We start from the raw sequence: 21,096 nt of genomic DNA on the forward strand, positions 1-21,096 counted from the left end.
ACTTTAATATTTTCTTTTACTTATTGTTAGGTGTTTGTAAAACTTAGTGCACAGTGCACGCCCCTGGTGTGTGAACTTCATTGGAGCCATCGACTCGCGGCTTTATAAAAAAAAGACAATTGCCTTTTTCTGGAGTCTATTGAGAGATGCTTTGTTCGAATGTGAAAGTGTTTTCGCTTTTCATGGCTGACAAGTAATATCAACTTTTGTTTGACGTACCACAGTTTTAGATACCAATACTCTTATTTAATAGAGACAAAGTTCTAGCAATTTGTTTTCCTTCAATGATTGAACGGTTTAATTAAATATTTGTCTCAGTCTAAGATAAGTTTTTTAATTACATCTAAATAAATTTTTGTTTGTTAATGAATTATTAATATTTTTTATTGACGTGTTTGTAAGTGGGATGTATTCTAAAACAAGCATACCAACGAAAGACGCACATTGCAGTACAAAATTTAAATACAAAATGTAAGCATAATTTAATAATTTTACTTTATAACATATTTGCATGCAAAAAAGCTTGGAATCTGATGAAATATTAATTTGCTAGTCGATACGGTGTGGATAGTTTTTAATTTGCGCATTTTTTTCTAATTTATTCATTGCATTTTTTCAATCATTCTGACGAGTTTATGTTGTAACAATTTATTGAATGTTGTTTCACTAGACATTATAAATTTCGTTTGTTTTATTAAGATACAGGAGATACTCGTATATACATAAGTTACAGGATGCAGCAAAACAGACATTGCAGTTTTGAAGGGCTGGTACATCCCCTGTGGTGGTGGTAGGAACCTGGGAGGGGCCTCATTGTCTCGGGAGGGTCGTGCCGTTTTCAGTCGTTACCGTGGTTTGGTTTGGACAACACCGGCGCTTCGCCGTCCGCACATTTATTAAAAATGGCCGTTCTATTGTCGCCACCCAGCGGGCCTTCCGGCTGCAATTTACGGCTTCTTGATGTGTCAAAATGCGGCCGAAAACTTCAGAAATCTCCGTCATCAATGTATCGTTGCCATCACATTTCTGATGTCATCTTCAGGACGTCAAGCATAAAACGGAATGATATACCAAATAAAATTTAAAAAAAAACCATTTCTGTAAGTGGCGTCGTTTTTTTTAATAGCCCTTCAAAACTACACTGTCTGTTTTGCCGCACCTTGTATAATGGCCACTAAAAAACTAGTAGAGCATAGTTCATAGAACATAAATTTTCAGTGGCAGTTTCTATTAAAAAAAACGACGAGTATAAAAAATATGCATATTACATTTGATTAGAATATTAATTAATTTTCCACGAATAATAAACGAATACATCTTTATTTTCGTTAAAATATGTATTATTGAATATGATTTATATTATTTATGTACCTTGCTATCCGCGGTGTTGCCCGGGTTTTACACGGAGTTTTTCGAAAACTAATGTAGACAGTGATCTTCCAAAACAAGATTCGTGAAATTTAATAAAGTTCTGGGTCTGTTCTCAATTTATTCATTTTAATATGTAAATCTGGGAATTAAACACAATATACAATAGTGAATAGTTTAAATATGGAATTAAACACAATACACACTAGTGAATAGTTTAAATATGGAATTAAACACAATGTACGCTAGTGAATAGTTTAAATATGGAGATCTAGGAATTAAACACAATACACACTAGTGAAAAGTTTAAATATGGAATTAAACACAATATACCTACGCTAGTGAATAGTTTAAATATGGAGATGTAGGAATTAAACACAATACACACTAGTGAATAGTTTAAATATGGAATTAAACACAATGTACGCTAGTGAATAGTTTAAATATGGAGATCTAGGAATTAAACACAATACACACTAGTGAAAAGTTTAAATATGGAATTAAACACAATATACCTACGCTAGTGAATAGTTTAAATACGGAGATCTAGGAATTAAACACAATACACACTAGTGAATAGTTTAAATATGGAATTAAACACAATGTACGCTAATGAATAGGTTGAATATGGAGATCTAGGAATTAAACACAATACACACTAGTGAAAAGTTTAAATATGGAATTAAACACAATACACCCTAGTGAAAAGTTTAAATATGGAATTAAACACAATATACCTACGCTAGTGAATAGTTTAAATATGGAGATGTAGGAATTAAACACAATACACACTAGTGAATAGTTTAAATATGGAATTAAACACAATGTACGCTAATGAATAGTTTAAATATGGAGATCTAGGAATTAAACACAATACACACTAGTGAAAAGTTTAAATATGGAATTAAACACAATATACCTACGCTAGTGAATAGTTTAAATATGGAGATCTAGGAATTAAACACAATACACACTAGTGAAAAGTTTAAATATGGAATTAGACACAATATTCCTACGCTAGTGAATAGTTTAAATATGGAGATCTAGGAATTAAACACAATATACGCTAGTGAATAGTTAAAATATGGAGATCTAGGAATGAAACACAATATACACTAGTAAATAGTTCATAAATTTTTAATATTATTAAAAAAAATTATGAACGTAATACCATTATCAACGAATGTACTGGTTTTATTTAGTTACCTCGTTATATACGAGAACTAACTAACGCCAATAAATATTTTCGTCGTGCGTGTTCTAACCTTTCTTATTCTGACTTCTTCAATCAAATGTATTTGTCTCTCTTCGTGTCCCACATAGAAGCACGAAACCGGTTATCTGTTTACGTTATATGTATAACGGGTCCATTTTGTACACAAACGCACTTACATCATTTTATAGATCCACATCCCACGTGACTCGTGAGGCGTGTATTTCACTTTATGGACATTTTTATTTTTGTATATTTTGTCTTTTACTTACTTACCAACCAAGTTATGAGTTTAAATAGAGTTAGGTATTTTTTTATTTCAGTGTGCGTAATTTTTGGGTTCCATGGCAACTCAGGACAGTGGCAATTCAACACGCTTTTGAAAAGTGGTACAAAGTCATGAAACTTGATGCAAAATTAAAAACATAAAATAGGTTGTCTTTAAGTTTTTTTGCCAAACAAAAATTACAGATAACGTAAAAATATTAGAAAAATGTACTTCAAACGTTAATTTCACCTCACTTTTTTTTCATTTGATTTAAAAAAAGTTCATAAAATTGTCTTTAAGTTTTTTTGCCAAACAAAAATTACAGATAACGTAAAAATATTAGAAAAATGTACTTCAAACGTTAATTTCACCTCACTTTTTTTTCATTTGATTTAAAAAAAGTTCATAAAAAATGACGAAATTAAATTGTGGTCGGATCCTTCAGTTTCATAAAGGTGCACATTTTAATGATTCTGTGGTTAACTTCTAGATTTTAATATAAAGCGTAGTGTTTTCACTTTCTAACACCGTTAAGATCAAAGGTCCCCAAACTTTTTTGTCCCGTAAACCATCTACAGATTTTTGTCTGTTTTAGGTAGACCCCTGTTTTCTCAGTTGCTGCTCAGTATTGGGATTCCCCACAATATTTTCGAATAATAATAATAATAATAATTGGATGACTTGTATAGCGCCGTTTTTGTGCAAAATCACCTCAAGGGCGCTGTACAAACTTATAATCTATGTTCTTACTTAACTACTTATGGAGAAAATATACAGTACAATACTTACCTGGTAGGTCACTTGAGATTAACACTATTAACATTATCGAATTGTTTATTGGCGGAATTTAGATACAGGATTTAGGACTTTATTGAAAAATTGAATACAACTGGACTTTCTCTTAGGAATGGTATATTTAATTTAAGGGTACGACAGCTCAAAAAGGTAAGTTTTCAGTTTAGACCTGAATTCTGTTGGACTTGTTATGGATCTTAGTTCCGGAGGGAGTTTATTCCAAGCCTTCGGCCCAGATACTCCGAAAGCGCGATCACCAAACTTAGTATTTGGCTTGCGCTTAGGTTCTATCAGTCTGCCTACAGCTGATGATGTTGCTGATCTAAGCGTTGACTGCCTCAGACCAGTGTTTTCCGGGACGCATAGTTCAGAGATGTAGGGTGGGGCCATTTCATTGATGGATTTAAACACCACCCAGCACAGTTTGTACTGGATTCTTTCAGGGCACTTGAGCCAGTGAAGGTTACGAAGGTGTTCTGAAATGTGTGAATATTTTGAAACCCCGGTTATGAGCCGTGCTGCTGCATTAAACACTGATTGAAGTTTGTCAATTTGATATTTTGGAAGGCTGGCATAAATGCCGTTGCAGTAATCGAGACGTGAGACTACGTAAGGAGTAGTTTTGTTGCTTCTGTAGGAAGGTTTCTTCGGACAGACTTGAGTTGTCTTAGGTGAAAAAAACCGGTGCTTACAGTCCTATTTATTTGACTTTTAAACGAAAAGTCTGAATCTAAATTGACACCGAGAAGTTTACCTGTTGTTTTTGGGATGATATCGCTGCCGGAAATAGTAATAGGTGAATTGTCTATGAAATGTTGACGTTTGTTTGTGGCTGCCCAGAGAAACTCAGTCTTAGATGGATTGAGCTTCAGCTTGTTTGAAGACATCCAACGAGTTATTGCTTCTAGACATTCAGTTATACGGATCTTGAGACTATTGATTTCATTTGGAGCACAGTAAAAATAAACTTGCTGATCGTCAGCGTAGCAGTGAGACAAGAGATCAAATGACTCGATTATTTTGGCGACATCATTTGTAAAAAGGATGAAGAGAAGTGGACCCAAAACGGATCCCTGGGGTACCCCTGAAGAAAGTGTTGCGAAGTTGGAGAGTTTATTTCCAACCCTCACGGCTTGTAAGCGATTGGATAAATAGGATACCAGCCAATTTTTTTATGTCGGATTTCAAACCAAATGTTTCCTCTAATCTCCTTATGAGGAATTCATGATCAATCGTGTCAAACGCTGCACTCATGTCTAGGAGTGAGATAAGTGATAACTTACCTGACTCTACGGCAAGAGTTATGTCTGATAGCATACGAAGTAGTTCGGTTTCAGTTGAGTGGAACTTTCTGTACGCAGATTGACGTTTTGTGAATAATCCACTAATTCCCAACATAAATCCGTGGGGAGGGGGGCGTTTGGCTAGGGAATTTCGTAATAAGTTTATTTAATTTAATATCAACGGTATAAATATACCATAAACAATGATAACATTTCACAGTTAAAATCATAGAAATAAAAATAAAAAAAGAATTACAAATATATGTGGCATTTGATTGTGAAATGACATTAGAGAGTAAGTAAGTAAGTAAACAAGAGATACAAGTACATAAGTTTCTGTAGTGCAAATAAGGTAGAATTAGATTAAATTAATATTGATTGAAAAGATTTGATAGCATAGCCCTCTTGTACCTACCTTGCGTGCAGTTAAATAGATCTGCCACATCTGTGTATCTATTACTAACTTCATGCAACCTAGGTACAAGCGAGTGTTTGGAATACTCAGTCCTGATATTGTTGCATTTAAACAAAATTTTAGAACGAGTAGCTCTCGTGGGTATATGAAATTCAATGAGGTTAATTAAATCAGGACTGTCTATACTACCAGTATATATATTAAAATTAAAATTATAATTATATATTAAAATAATTGTACTTTCTAAACTTTACCACATGAAACCACTAATAAATCACTCAAAGAAATGTGGCTTAAAGGGCTCTCGCGGACCCCCATTTACATCTCATGCATTATTCATGACATATCATGACAAAGATTCTCTGCAGGTCTATATCGACCCCTGGAGGTCGATATAGACCACTTTGGGAATGACTGGCTTAGATCATATTTCTCAATAGTAAGTAAGGGAGATACAACGATTTCTGTGAGACCATATGGGTTGCTCCCAAAAGCAAAAACCTAGCGTGAAGAGTTGATCTAGTTTTGATTTACACTTTTCATAGATTTATATCTCTTTTCAATAATGTGTTAAATTGGCACTGTCCTAGGTTGGCTGGTTACCAATTTTTGTATGCCTATTTCGACCACATTAATTTGTACACATAATAAGAGCCCGTAACCAAACGTGCTAAAACTTTTTAAAAGCATTTAAGCATTAAAATTAATCATCAACATAAAAAAGTGTTTTTTTTCAACTTCGATTTAAAAAAAAAAATCGCAAATTGCGCCACAATACGAAGTATGTCAAAAAATTACAAATAAATAGTAGTATATCTGTGTGTAAGGATAGAATGGCCAACCTTGTGATTCCAGAGATAGCCTCATTTTTAATGTCAGTGCCATACAAATTTTTCTTAAAAAAATTATAACTCCTTCATTACACGCAATTGCTTCGTACGAAATTTTAGTAATGATCAGCAGAATAAATTTTTGTAATGATCAGCATAGTAATGATCAGCAGAATCCATTTCTAGCCAAAAAAATACCCTTGAAAATTCAAGTCTCTATGTCTATGAAAGGCGATTTTCAGCCGACTGTGCGTGGGTCAGGACCACAGGACACTTATAATATTCCGTCACTTGTTTAGCGACTGGCAAAAATCATTCAGACTTATCCCAAAAAGTTAAGGTTTTGACTTGAGTTGACCAGTCTACACATTCTGGACAATGGTGAATAATATCCATAATTTTTCGAATGATGGTTGAGGAAGAGGTTCATTATTTCTGAGTCTGCGAGGGGATATTGAAGAGAATGAGTTGCAGTAGAGTAGGTGAATCAATAATACCATTTATAATATTATGCCAATCCTTTTGAATATGTCGGTGGTACCTATCAAAAATGAGCATTGCTGATTTATTAAAATCCTGTTAACGGGACAGTAGGTTGTTTCCTAATAAAATGTTATTACTTTCCGAATATATTGGAACACGTGTTGATGCACCTGTGTTTGCCCTGTTATTATAATATAATGACGAAATGCGAAAACATTTTTATGAACACGTGTTCCGGCGTCGCGTTAGTACATTATTTTTTTACTAAAAGTTTAACATGAAACCTATCAATTCATTCGTCCCATTTTTAGCAGGATTACGAATAATGTGAGGAGATTTTTAATAAATTAGCAATATTTTATGTCGGTATGTTTTCTCCGTGTACCTATAATCAAAATATGTATGTTTTTATTTTTAGTGTCTTACTTTAGTCGCTGCATGGTCTAGGTGCAGTACACACATCGTGTTAATGGTGGATTAGTATTTGCTTGACCTCCCGAAACAGGTTCTTAAATATGTAGGTTTTTATTTAAATTTTGGCATCGTATGCTAAAAACCGAATTATGCAATTTACTTAACCATTCCTAATGTACCTACCGACTACATGGCATATTATTATGTATTTACGTCTACCAAAATAATGTAAATACTTACCACTAGGAAATAACTTTTCTACCGCAGAAGTAGTTTTAACAGACTTAAATTGAATGCTAATTAATGAATTCTAACCGTCCTAACCAACGACGAGAACCGCATTGCAAAACCAAATTAGCCCAAAGACATGTGGCTTGTGTATGTGCATACGCAGTACCCCATTGCAAAACCAAATTAGCCCGAAAACATGCGGCTTGTGTATGTGCATACGCAGTACCCCATTGCAAAACCAAATTAGCCCGAAAACATGCGGCTTGTGTATGTGCATACGCAGTACCCCATTGCAAAATCAAATTAGCCCAAAGACATGCGGCTTGTGTATGTGCATACGCAGTACCCCATTGCAAAACCAAATTAGCCCAAAGACATGCGGCTTGTGTATGTGCATACGCAGTACCCCATTGCAAAACCAAATTAGCCCGAAAACATGCGGCTTGTGTATGTGCATAAGCAGTACCCCATTGCAAAACCAAATTAGCCCAAAGACATGCGGCTTGTGTATGTGCATAAGCAGTACCCCATTGCAAAACCAAATTAGCCCAAATACATGCGGCTTGTGTATGTGCATACGCAGTACCCCATTGCAAAACCAAATTAGCCCGAAGACATGCGGCTTGTGTATGTGTATAAGCAGTACCCCATTGCAAAACCAAATTAGCCCAAAGACATGTGGCTTGTGTATGTGTATAAGCAGTACCCCATTGCAAAACCACCCAACCTAGACATATTTATTTTATTGCCCCTAAAATGTACAATTCACTACAAACAACCTTTGAAGTGACCACGTTGAGTCCAAATATTAACTGTTATAAAAATATATCAAATCTTGGCTAAAATACAAGTCAACAGTTATCTTTACTAGTATTTACTTACATCAATTTGGTTTTATATTGTATAAATACCATAAAATAAAAATGTAATAGTTCGTTTGTTCAAAATCTTAAATCTCCTAAAGTTCTTCACAGATTGCTTTAAAATTGTGACACAACGTGGCATTCGAATGCGAGTGTGTTTTATTTACCGTTATTATATAGATGTTACCTGTTACAGGTAAAAAGGGATTTTTTGAAAAACAGCCCCATCTGTTGGACGTAAATGCAAAACGCGCTATTGTTTATCTTTCTGCACAGACAGTGCGAGCCATAGGAACGCGTGGCGGGGTACAGCTAGTATTTATACATACTAACTTTAGTAGGTACCTAATTTTTATGTCTGGTTTAAAACTTCCACAAAATACCATTTATAAATTTTTCAAATTATATGCTACTTTTTATTTTCGTTTCATTTATTGTTCCTATTTTTATAAATTATTTTATATTATTTATCTTCAAAGAAAATGTACACGTTAATTTTACATTGTATTGTTACCATAGAATTGTGATAATAATGACTGTAATACCCACGCACAGGCCTTGCCTTCGTGGGATTTGTTTCTATACAATACACTGTAATTTTATTTGTATAACTAACTGTTCATTATGTACATATGTTTCTAAACTCTAAAAAAATTTACTTTTTAAAAAATTAAAAAATGCTAACCAGTCCCGTTTTATATTAAATATGAAAAGTACTTGCACGATGTACCATGATAAATTTCAGTGGTCTGTTTTAACGGTATGTCTGAGGAAACCATATTCGATATTTGCACAAACAACATCTGTTGTCTGTGAAACGTTGCACAAAGAAAAAGGACGAAGCGCAGCACAACTCGACCCGAAAATCCAAAGCAACGTGAAAATCTCACGTAACAAATATTTGAAAAAATTGGGTGATTAAATACGTAACTATCATCTTAATTGCCATATTTGTACCTTTAAATTTAAAAAATCTTGTTTTTCGTCATCCGAAAACAATACGGTCTTGATGGGAATTTGCCACTTTTAATCTTCCGTTAATATGTAAATTAATAACATTATAATAATAAACTTTTTCTTGTATATTATTATATTATAAGATAGTAAAACTTTTATCTTATAATAATTTCCAATGAACTTTAGCATAAGAAACTTCTGTGGCTTGACTTCAGTTAACTTGTATATTTATATCAATCATTGTATATTATGTAAAAGCTGTTTGTTTCTTACAAATAAATAAATATTAACACCTTCATGGCAACAATACCGGTCACCTCTGCAATAAAATACAATAAGTGACTCTACACAGAATTCTATTCAGTGATTAATATTTTTCTAGCATCACGTGCTGATTTTTTTTTGTTCTGCAATGATGTGGCGGATTATTCTGGGGTGTGCTGGGATTATTAAGGGGTGTGGTATAAAATATACGGAACCTTCGTCATGTTTTTTTAAATAGTTTGTTTTTTCCATTACAATTTTTTTCTCTAAGGAAGACAATTTATTTTTCCATACAACTAATTCCACGTTTTCACCTTAAAACGTTTATCTTTTTTAATTCTACCATCGTGTAGAATCACCTCTCGAAGTGACACTTTACCCCGGGACAACCTGTATTTTTGATAAAAAAACACCAATAGGCAAGATCGCAGTGGAACGGTTGATGGTTCCACGGTTGAGTAATTAAACCTACTGATGAACTAGTTGTTTTAACATATCTAAATCGTCAACGCCTGGTTCTTTTGATTGAGGGTGGCCGATCCCGCATCGATCTTACATTCCCCTGGAACTCTTTCTCCGTACATCTGCTCTACTTTTCCAAACAATTAACAGTCCTTTCCTTGATTTGTTTACCGTACATAAATACACATAATATATACTCAGCACACATGTCTACAGTAAGGAAGCAAGAAATAAGTCTTCAAAAAGATTATCGTGGAGAAGAAAAGGCGGAAATAGTTGGCAAATGACTGCAATTATGTTTAAAATGACCTACCAATTTATGAACGTAGATAATTTTGCAGTATTACACCATGTATGTTAGAACTGAGTTCATATAATCAATATATATATGTGTGTGTATGTGTGTACAATGTGCGTGGCGCTAAAACTAAGAAACGATCTGAAACTATGGTGTGGTAGCCCTCTATCCCCCATCCCTGAAGAAGGTTCCCGTCTTTACCTGAAGAGCGTGCTTTTGAAGATATAAGGGCTAGAGGTTTCGCCCTCTGAAAATTCTAAAACAGTCCAGATTATTCAAGAGCATTCCAGAACATCCCGAAACATTCTGAAATGTTCGGGAAGGTTGGAACGTTCGGGAACATTCTGGAACATCCCAGATCATAATGAGTTTAAAACGGGATTACAGGCCGTTTCCTGATAAACTTTTAATAAATTCGTAATCGTGACAATAGTCACAACCCTCGTCTGTCTGTTTGTGCGCTTAGTTCTTATAAACTTTGCAACGGAGTTTGATAGGGTTTTTACTATCATGTAGAGAATTTCTTCCGGAAGGTTTATAAATATAATACATGGATATTATATTTATTGAAAATATAGAAAAGTCGACCAACGCCGGGTGTACGTCGGCTAGTATTATTTTAAGATCTTCATAACCGATATATTATCTATGTAACTATATCAGATCGACCTGGAGGAATAAGTTCGGCGGTGCAAAATGAGATATTTTAGGTTATTTTATTGGTATGTTGTTCCGACCTTTATTTAGTAGCAATGAAGCTGCTTTACAATAGCGAGCTTTGTTGCTGCTAGCATAGTTCGTACCTAAATTTTACTTTTTACTTCTACTATGTAATGTTTATATTTATACACTTATTTCTGCTTTATAAATTTATTTAAAAACTCTTTAAAGTCATCAAATTTGTAATGTTTTTAAAAAATATATAAATTGAATAGAAATAACACGAAACGAATAACATTTATATTATTTTTGCCAATTTATCTTTTGATACATGTTCTATTTTAGGGATAATTCGTTTTTTCGTTCCCGCGACATTAAATATTATATGTCGACAACAACTTATTCGCAGAGAATCCAGGGTCGCCTGTTTTCTAAAATTATAAAATTTTGCAAGAATGTATATTGACACAATTAAGAAGTTATTTCGAATAAATACAAAGATGACCCCAGTTTTATTTGTAATTATTATAACAAATATGAAACTTACTTGTTTTATCACTATTTCGTGTGGAATTAATTAAATGAGGACAAAGCTTTGTGACCTTCTGTTTTTTTTTAATTCTCACATGTTTCTTTACTTAAACCGTATGAGCTCCTAAATATAATTTCTGCCAAAGAATAGTGTGGATCCATAGACTAAATTAGACTAGACACGGCATATTCATTTAAAAATAACCCCAACACAATTTTGGTTTGGTTCACGTGCACATTTATGAAAAGGCCCACGCATTGTGTCGCAATGCGAAATAGGCACTGTGCATTGCGTTTTACCTTTAGTTGGTCAAGAGTAAACTATTTTGCTTCTCAGCTATGCTGGGCAAGTTCATTTTTTCAATCACAAAAACAACCCAGTTCCAAATATTTAAATTTGAATTATGTCCATATTACAACACCTCTGACAACAAATTCTCCGTGGTTTCGCTTACGAGTTTGAACGCTTGTACAAGGAGTTTAAACAGAGTTGGGTTGTTAAGTTCATCTCCATATTTGTGACGTACGCTACGTGGCGTTATTTTTAAAATGAATTTAACTAGACAGGGCTAATCTAGTATAATACATCAATGTGTGGATCGCAAAATTCATCTTCTTTTATTACTTGTAGACAATATGAACGTGTATTTGCTTTACAGCATAAATATTAATTTTGTAACTGCCAATGAATGTTGGAAATTAGGATGTGTGGATATAGTAGGGTCTTGGTGTTATCAGAATGAAAGGGATCATTGTGGCCCTGTAGTAAGCGTTTAAAGATTGTTTGAAAGGGAGATATGTAAATACGAATGTTAGAGGGAGCGCGCTAATATTAAAAAAAAACGATAATAATTAAGTGAAAATGGTGAAAATATTTAATAAAACACGACTCGTTTGAAATAGAGCATAAATCTCTCGACAAATGCTTTAGTTGCATTTAAAGATACGCCCTGATTTTTTTCATGCCTGCAACATAACAGATCGAAACGTGTTTTTTTATAATTTTTGTAGATTAATTTGCGATTTTTTTCTATCGAGGGAATTTCATATAATTAACGTTTCGGCATAACAAATGTATAGATATTATCTTAAAAATAACATATATTGTTTTTGGAACTTAAAAACTTAAGGCGATGCCATACGTAGTAATTCAAAATCATGTGTTTTTGGTTTGAAAATTTGATCGCCTAGAAATGTTTCAGATGCTTTAATTAAATACTGCGAGTAGAATACATCTTGGCCTTTGAAATAATCGAGTATTTTTTAGAAGTCTTTATAAGCCCAGAAAAAAATAATGTTTAAGGCCTCTGAAAACTGCTTTAAAGTTCAAAATCTCCCACTTACAAACCCATTTTCGGTTATGGTTTTATTGTATAATGTGGCAAATTAAGTTATTTATAAAATGATCGGAAAAAAATTAAATATTTATGCCTGAACATCCACAAAATAAAATAAAATACACTTTTTGGCCATGTTTTTTTCTTACATAAATCAAAACAGGCGGATGGTGTTAAGCGGGAATTTAAACCTTATCGCCATCTGCATAAGGGGTGTTATTGAAAACGGCTCGATTTAAAATTTTGCACGACGTAGTGCATCGCCTTAAAGAGTTAACGAGAAACTATTATTAACTGAATTATTCTATGACTACACCATGACATGTAATCTATTTCGATAAACTCAACTAAATTTATTAAAATTTGGAAATGTGAACGAAAAATAATGTAAGAATAATAATTTTTAGTTAGATTATATAAGAAAATCATTGTATTGGTTTTTTCGGTTAATCATTTTTGTTGTTGTAGGCCAGGATTAATTTGTGTTCCGAGATCGACTACCCCACGTCAACTGATGTGACTGGACAGCAATCATTGTACATAGACACAAGACGTGTTGGCAAATAGCTCTCCGCTAAATTTTAAGCAGATTTTCCTTTAACTATGATATTTTTGTAGAATCACATGAAATATGGGGAAAAATGTGGCCTAAATAATGTAATTAACGTACTGTATTATCCGTTTTCTAGGTATCGACTTAAGTTCGTCGAAACATTTGGTTTTTCCAAAAAACTATCACCTTGTTTATATTTTCTTACTATTTTTACGTTATTTTCACACATTTATGTTTATGAAAGCGGACATTGAACTCTATAATTGGTCATAGTTAAAATAAACTCCAAATATTTCCTTAATGAAATTTGAAGTAATAAGCACTATTTTTTTTAAATTTACTGTTTCGTTTCGTGTATGAGATATTTTAGTAGGGTATTCCGTATGTGAGCTTTCTCCAATGATTGTAGTTATTCTACTTTTTTTATTTTTTTTGTATAAAAATTACATACAATGTTATTTATACCCGCTAAGCTACTGCAAGTAGCTTGTCAGCAGGAGATTAGTTGCACATATAGTAATAGTATAATACATAAATGAAATAATCATCAACGCTTTAGCGTAGTAATACATACATATCTCAAAAACCAAAAAAAGAAAATTGTATAATACTTTAAAGTTGAAAATACAGAAACAGTTTTATGTGGAAAAACAGTGTATCACAGTCTTAATACATGAGGTTACTCCTTAGTAGCCATGATTTTAATATTAAAGAGCATTTACTAATGGAGCAATTTTCTTTTATTTCATATGGCAATTTGTTAAAAATTAAAGGTATTGTGTATTCAAGAGTTCTTTGACCATATTTGTTTTGGAACACAGGTACTTTCATTCCTTTATTTTGTATGAAACGTGTATTGTGTACATGATCCACCATTGTTTTATACGGACTGTCAGATATATGCTGTAATACAATTTTTTGCCACATAAGGGCACGAATCGGTAATACATTTATTGATTTATACATGATACTAATGTCTCGCCTCTGGTTAAAAACGGTTTTGCTTACTAACAACTTTACCATGGCGTTTTGAATCACTGAAAGGAGAATCTACGTTGTTCAATTATTTTTTCAGGAATTCTTTTGAATTGAACAGCTGTGCAGAGTGGAATATTTCTTTAGTGATTCCTATCGTCTCAATTTGAAACGATGTCGTGATAAGAAAATTACACTGTGCGAACGTTAGGATAAATTTCAAAGGGAGTCAATGAATAAAATAATTCTTGTAATTGATAATCCTATATACCTGCGGTTAAAGATATCAATCAATCGGTTGAATAATATTATATTTTTATTTATTTAAGAAGAGATTTTAATTTGGGAGGCGGGTATGAGTATCGCCACCCCGGGAACTATTTATTGGATAACCAACACCCCTGCCATAGGTCAACCCAAGTGGTTCGCTACGTTTGGTGACTTAGGAGGGGTGCCCGGTTTCATGGGGTGAGGTCTGTCTATGTCTTCGCGGCCGATGCATTTGCTCACCTTTTTGGGTCGTATCAGGAGAAACTGGTTGAGAGAGATCTTTTGATCACTCCGGTCGGACTCTCTCTCGGCCCATCGTCTTGCACCGAGCGATGGATTCATACATCAGTCCTGGTCACATTGACCCCCAGGTACCTCATTTTTTCTTATAACTTTCTCTCCATTCTTTCCCTAAAAAGACTCCCACACAGCATCTCCAAAGATGACATAGACCCAGAAGCATTTTTTCCCCGTGTACAGGTTATGTAAAAAAAACAACGCCTGCCGTATGATTATTGGTTAACAATGGTTTTTCGATTGCCAACGTAGATACTAAGAATTAACCTCACGGTGACCGGATAACTCTTCGAAATGACAATTCGGCAGACCTTTTAAAAAGTTATATAAATTCATTAAAAGTTGTGAAACAAAAACTAGGTTAAATAGTTACCTGCGTAACGTATTTAACCTAGTTTTTGTTTCATCACTTTATATCACTTTTTAAAGGTGTGTTGAGTTATCATGTAACCTAGTCAATAATATCAAAATATTATGTAATGTGTATGATAGACCGATGTGTGCAAACGAGAAAGAATTTTGGCCGTCATCTATACATTGAATAGTGTGTGTGCATGTTTAGTTCGTCCTCTCTTTGTTATTCGGTTCCCGCCACACCCTCTCTTTGTTTTGATCCTAAGAACATCACGCGTATTCTATTGTGTAGTCCAGAGCAGGGGTTCCCAACCCCGTGCCCGCGGGCACCATGGCGCCCGCGGGACGATTCGTATGTGCCCGCCACTATTCGACAGTGAAATAATTTTTTCATAAACATTAATCACAAATGTGAATTATTTTGATTTATTTGTTAGAGTTTTAATTTTTTGAGTGCCTAGGTTTATTAAATGTTCGTATGTTTGCGATGGTGTATGTATGAGTGGTTCCTTTACTGACAGTACTTATCGCAACCTGTCTAGCGGCGAGCCAGACTGCACTCTTCACGCTAGCCTGGAACTGAGAATTCTATTTGCACATCACTCCTTGTACACGCAGAAAACCCGAAGTGAACGAACGCCACTAACTGAGCCGATGAACGCCAAAGGCGCCAAAACACATGGCACATGACTCGGCCAGCTCTGTCTGTCAGTGAAAGCAATAAGCATGGCCCCGACAACCAAACTGACAGTAGTCACGTGCTCGTACCGTCCCGATCTGTTCGGCGATCATCGGCTCACTTCGGGTTTTCGGCGTGTACAAGGAGTGATGTGTAAATAGCATTCCCCGCCTGGAACTGCGTTGTTGTCATTTTTATTGCCATTGCTGACCCGAGTTTGTCGATTAAAAATAGGTGGTGCCCGCCACCCTACCGATATTTTAGAATGTGCTCTAGAGTACAAAAAGGTTGGGAACCCCTGGTCTAGAGAGTAGAGTTTCGTAGTAATAATTTTGAATTACAATTTTAAATAGTGAAATCGTTGCTTGGGAGGAATTTGTTGCGTGTGCAGAATATCTGTTTTTATTTTTTATTATTTAATGGTAGGGTATCACAAGTCATTTGTACCTATGAGTGTGTTCCTTTTATTAGAAAATCAGCTGTGAACCTTGAAGTCTGAAGCTATCATTTTTATTCTAAAGCTAAAGCAGCAAAAATTCTCGAATGTAATGTTTTTCGGTCTGGAATTTCTACGTCAACACAACTATTTTCAGCTTCTAACGTGATTTCAACAACAGCTACTTTAAGCTTTCAGATATCATGACGTAAAATAAATTGAATTTTGTTGTTTTTACAATTTTGTAATAAGATTAAAGATAGTGTTTAAAGTTGCGAGAATATTGAAGTATTTAATATAATAGAAAATGTTGTTATCAAATTTTTGCCGACTGAAATCATTGAATTCTGTGATATACCTATTGATATATAAGATCAAAGTCCGTTCTTAAATATTAAGACCTACAATTACGAATGTTTGGAAAAGTGTTCATCTTCAATTATTATTGTCAGGGTTATTTGAACAAGTGGAAATCCATTGTAACTAATGACACAGTTTCCTTTGTGCACGAGTTGGTAGAGGTAATAATCATGGCTCTATTGGCTGATTATACCGCTGGCTGCATAGTCACACAAATTAATAGACTTGCCCTAACATGAAATCTGGGATCGTTTCTACGAGCTGGAGGCTAACCACGTGACCATGTTTTTGGCACCATAACCATGAAACAAGACCATACGCAAAAAAGTAAAGTTCGCTAAAGTATACTGAAGGTTTACAGCGCTGTCCATTGTAGGACTTTACTGCGCACACGGAGAAAAATTAGTACTGCTGATTTATTAAAATCCCGTTAAAAACATGATGGCACGCCATTTTCCAACAAAATATCAGAAAATTCATAATATATCTGAACGCGTGTTATCGATGAAATGCGAAAATATTATATTTTTTATGAACACGTTTACCGACATCCTCATATATATTCGTGTTTCACTGATATTTTACTAGGAAATCTTGTCAATTCATTCGTTAACCCTTTCAGCCCCAGTGTTAATTCAAATTAATATGAAGTTTGTTTTTTTTACCGTAACGGTAGCGATTTAAAAAAGCCATGTTTTTGTTTTCTTATAGCTTGTAATCTTTTCGGTGGGTTCTATTTTTTCCGCTCGGTTGAAATCCTTATTCCCGCCACAACAACGATACATATTTTGACATCTGCTGATAGTGATTTTCATCGAATTTCTGCCGTCATTGATTACTTAATTTAAGGTGAGATATCAATATTTTCTACTCTAATTACAAATATTTTAACGCATTAAGATGTGTTCTATAATAATAACATCAGTTCAATTCACTGTTCAGAATATTGTAAATGAATTTCAATGTTCATTCGAATTAACACTGGTAGTGACGGACATGTTTTCGACTAGTATGATGATTTTTTAAAGATGTTTGATCCTAGATTATTGCTTTATTTCTGAATGAATTTTAGTTAAAATGTTGTTTGTTTGTACTTTAGAGATTATCACTACATAATAAATGTGCATTTTGGACATGAAACAGTTATTTGTATTACTTTTGTGTTATGTTAATTTTACCTTACTATTTAAAAAATACCCTCTGACGCCCAATGTTAATCCAAACATTTTCAAATAATTTTCTGAGGTATTATCAAGAATTACATATTTTATATATGTGGAAACAATAATGCGGGTGTGAAAGGGTTAAAGGCCTCCAATCCCATTTTCAACGGGAGTACGAATAATTTGTCCAGATTTTCATTAAGGCGACACAATACCCTGATAACGGGGATTTGCCCCGACGCTCACATTTTAATTATTTCTGATGAGCTTATTACTAAAATCTTAAATGTTTCTAGAGGGATTCGAAGGGATGCAAGTTATTTATATTTAAGATTAATAAAAACAGGACCTTACAATTAAATATATTATGTAAAACGATAAGTACATTTTATTAAATGTAAAATGTTGTAAGATAAGCGGCAAGTACCAGATTTTATTTTTCTAGACGATGAATTAGTAACTTCCCGACGACTCCCTCACAAAAGATTAGAGATTTTATTAATGTATTCATAAGAATTAATTAAAATAAAAACACTCGCGAAAATCCAATTTCTGGCCAGATACACGAAAAACGACCGCCAGTACTTCAAAACTCTCTATTGTGCGTAGTATATTTGTGTGCGGGTTGACAAGGAGTTACTACGTATTGATTCAGACGCCGCGAAAGTTCCGGCCTGTAAGGTTGTGTCACCCGGCCGGTCGCTCCGGTCATTTCTTTTACGTATTTTTTTATTTAATCAAACGATACTTTGAAATCTATTAGTGAAATTTTCTGTTTTTTATAATTTAACTTCTTCCTCAAGTGAGTAAAGGTTTTTTTATATAAATAATAAATATAAATAATAACCAATACAAAAGAATACATTGTTAAATGCGTAAATGTGTAGGCACTTGAGAAAAAAGGTGACACTAAAGTATTGTCGTTATGTTATTATATATCATTTCTAGCCCAAGTAGACTTTTTTACTATTAATCTTTTTTTTCACGCGACGCGGCTGTCTGTCCGGTTGTCACAACCAGCGGCACAGAATGTTATAGAGTGCCCCTTCACTAGAATCGTTTTCCTAGTTTTATTTATTTACGCCCTACTGGGCTTTTACATTAATTTCTAATTATACAGTCATGTTAGTTGTAACAATGGAATATCTAATAAATTATGGTAAAATAAAAGGAGTTTTTTTACTAAGGAGTGGTATTCTCTTATATTTCAATAAAGTGTTTGTGAAGAGTTCGTTTCATTACTAATACTCCAGGGCAATTACCGATTCGCGATCGTAATTATTCCGGTAGTCCCAATTTTTTTATATGTTTTATAAACTGGTCCCCTGATGTAAAATCTGAGTTTCCGACCTTGGCACACCTGTGCTCGCGCCGCCATTTTGAAAAAAACCGGCCGAAATCGCTCCAAAATCTAGTTTTTCCAAAATATCTCATTCCCAATGCAAATTTCGGCTAAATTAGCTAAACAATTAAAGTAGAACATAAAATTACTTACTACTTTTGTGTAAACAATTTTCTTCAATCTCTAATAGGTACCGAGGTAGAAAGTCGTAAAGGTGCGTATATTTTTGAAAAAAACAAGTTTTTTGCACGACTAGCTTTTGTTTTTTGTAAATATCTCGTTTCCAGTACAATTTTGTGAAAAAATTATTGATACTAATTTTGTAGAAAATAAAATTTCATAAAATAAATAGGTATTTAATTTATGTGTTTTAACTCTAATATGTATCCAAGCTCTTATCCACCAAAACCAGTTAAATTACCCAACAACAAATTTTTGAAATTCGAAAGTTTTTTTCCATAAAACAAAAACTCTACATCGAAAGTTTTTCTCCATACAGACAATTAGACATATGTCACCTATAAAGTACCTAAAGTCATTCGAATATTAAAAAGAGTCATTAATATTTTAAGTTTAGATTGTTAGATCATTTGTTGTAGATAGAATTGTGCAATTATCTCCCCAAGTTACTGCACTTACTTACGTTGAAATGATTTTCAAATTTAAGGTAAAATTGAACCAATTTATAATAAATCTCTTGGCTAATATATACTTACGTTTCAGTTAAATATGGGAAAACAGAAGACAAAAGGAGTTTTATCCCGAACAAAATTACGGCACCAAGGAAAATGTTTAACGGAATGGAGAAGGTACTACTTAAATACACACATAAAAATAGATCTTTGGGATACGTTTTTTACAGAACATAATTGTACAATGTCAGCTTAAATAATTTTATATATGTAGATATATACATATATACGCAGTCGATAAACTTCTGAGCATATTGAATTTGGAATATAAGAAGTAAATTAATTTTGATTTCCGGTGACATATTTTTATTTTTACCGAAATGCATTTTTTACACCAAATAAGCTCAGGAATTGTTGGTGAAAGTTTGTCGGGCATGTCTTAATACATCTCTAAATAATTAGGGAATAGAGACAGTATAAATAATTAACAATATTTCTCATTTTAGGAAAAATTCCGCAAAACTTCATCCAGATAATATTGCAAATAATAAAGAAAATACGAGTATTGTGTTAAACACTATACCGACACTCAACATGGTAATTTTTTCACAATTTCTGTAAATATAAAGTAAATAATATTAATTTTATATGATTAAATAAGCGATCTAAAAAAATTAACAAAAACTGACATTATTTTTCAGCACGGACCAGAGATGAATGAACCTGAAAAGTTTTCACTATTTGCTGGCTCTAGTTCTTATGACACTAACGTGCATGCCGTTTCCAGCCCCTTATAGCTAGGTCTGACGCAGGCATGACGATTGTTGTCAACTGATATGTTCTCACAACAATAATTGTTGAAGAAAAATAAAATTAAGGAATGAAATTTAAAACACTTTACCTCTGTTTCAATTTTTGGCCTGGTTTTGGTGGATTAGAGCTTGGATACGTATTAGAATTAAAACACATAAATTATATACCTATTTATTTTATGAAATTTTATTTTCTACAAAATTAGTATCAATAATTTTTACACAAAATTGTACTGGAAACGAGATATTTACAAAAAATCAAAGCTAGTCGCGCAAAAAACTTGTTTTTTTCAAAAATATACGCACCTTTACGACTTTCTACCTCGGTACCTATTAGAGATTGAAGAAAATTGTTTTCACAAAAGTTGTAGGTAATTTTATGTTTTACTTTAATTATCTAGCTAATTTAGCCAAAATTTGCATTGAGAATGAGATATTTTGGAAAAACTAGGTTTTGGCGCGATTACAGCCGGTTTTTTTTTAAATGGTGGCGCGAGCACAGGTGCGCCATGGTCGGAAATTCAGATTATACATCATGGGATCAGTTTATA

The 21,096-nt window shown here is 33.5% G+C and overlaps 1 protein-coding gene and 1 long non-coding RNA gene across 4 annotated transcripts in view; both read left to right on the top strand.

The window, feature by feature from the left end:
• LOC149422246 (uncharacterized) overlaps nucleotides 1-21,096 on the top strand; it is a 202,839-nt gene that overhangs the window by 130,950 nt on the left and 50,793 nt on the right. The window lies entirely within an intron of this gene.
• LOC149422250 (uncharacterized) lies at nucleotides 18,135-20,623 on the top strand. Its single transcript, XR_016302412.1, has 4 exons — nucleotides 18,135-18,561; nucleotides 19,825-19,910; nucleotides 20,240-20,330; nucleotides 20,435-20,623. It is a non-coding gene; the product is annotated as an uncharacterized LOC149422250 (long non-coding RNA).

This window comes from Hesperophylax consimilis, chromosome 7 (assembly GCF_061612785.1).
Source record: "Hesperophylax consimilis isolate HC1 chromosome 7, BYU_Hcon_1.0, whole genome shotgun sequence".
In the NCBI taxonomy this organism is placed as follows: Eukaryota; Metazoa; Arthropoda; class Insecta; order Trichoptera; family Limnephilidae; genus Hesperophylax; species Hesperophylax consimilis.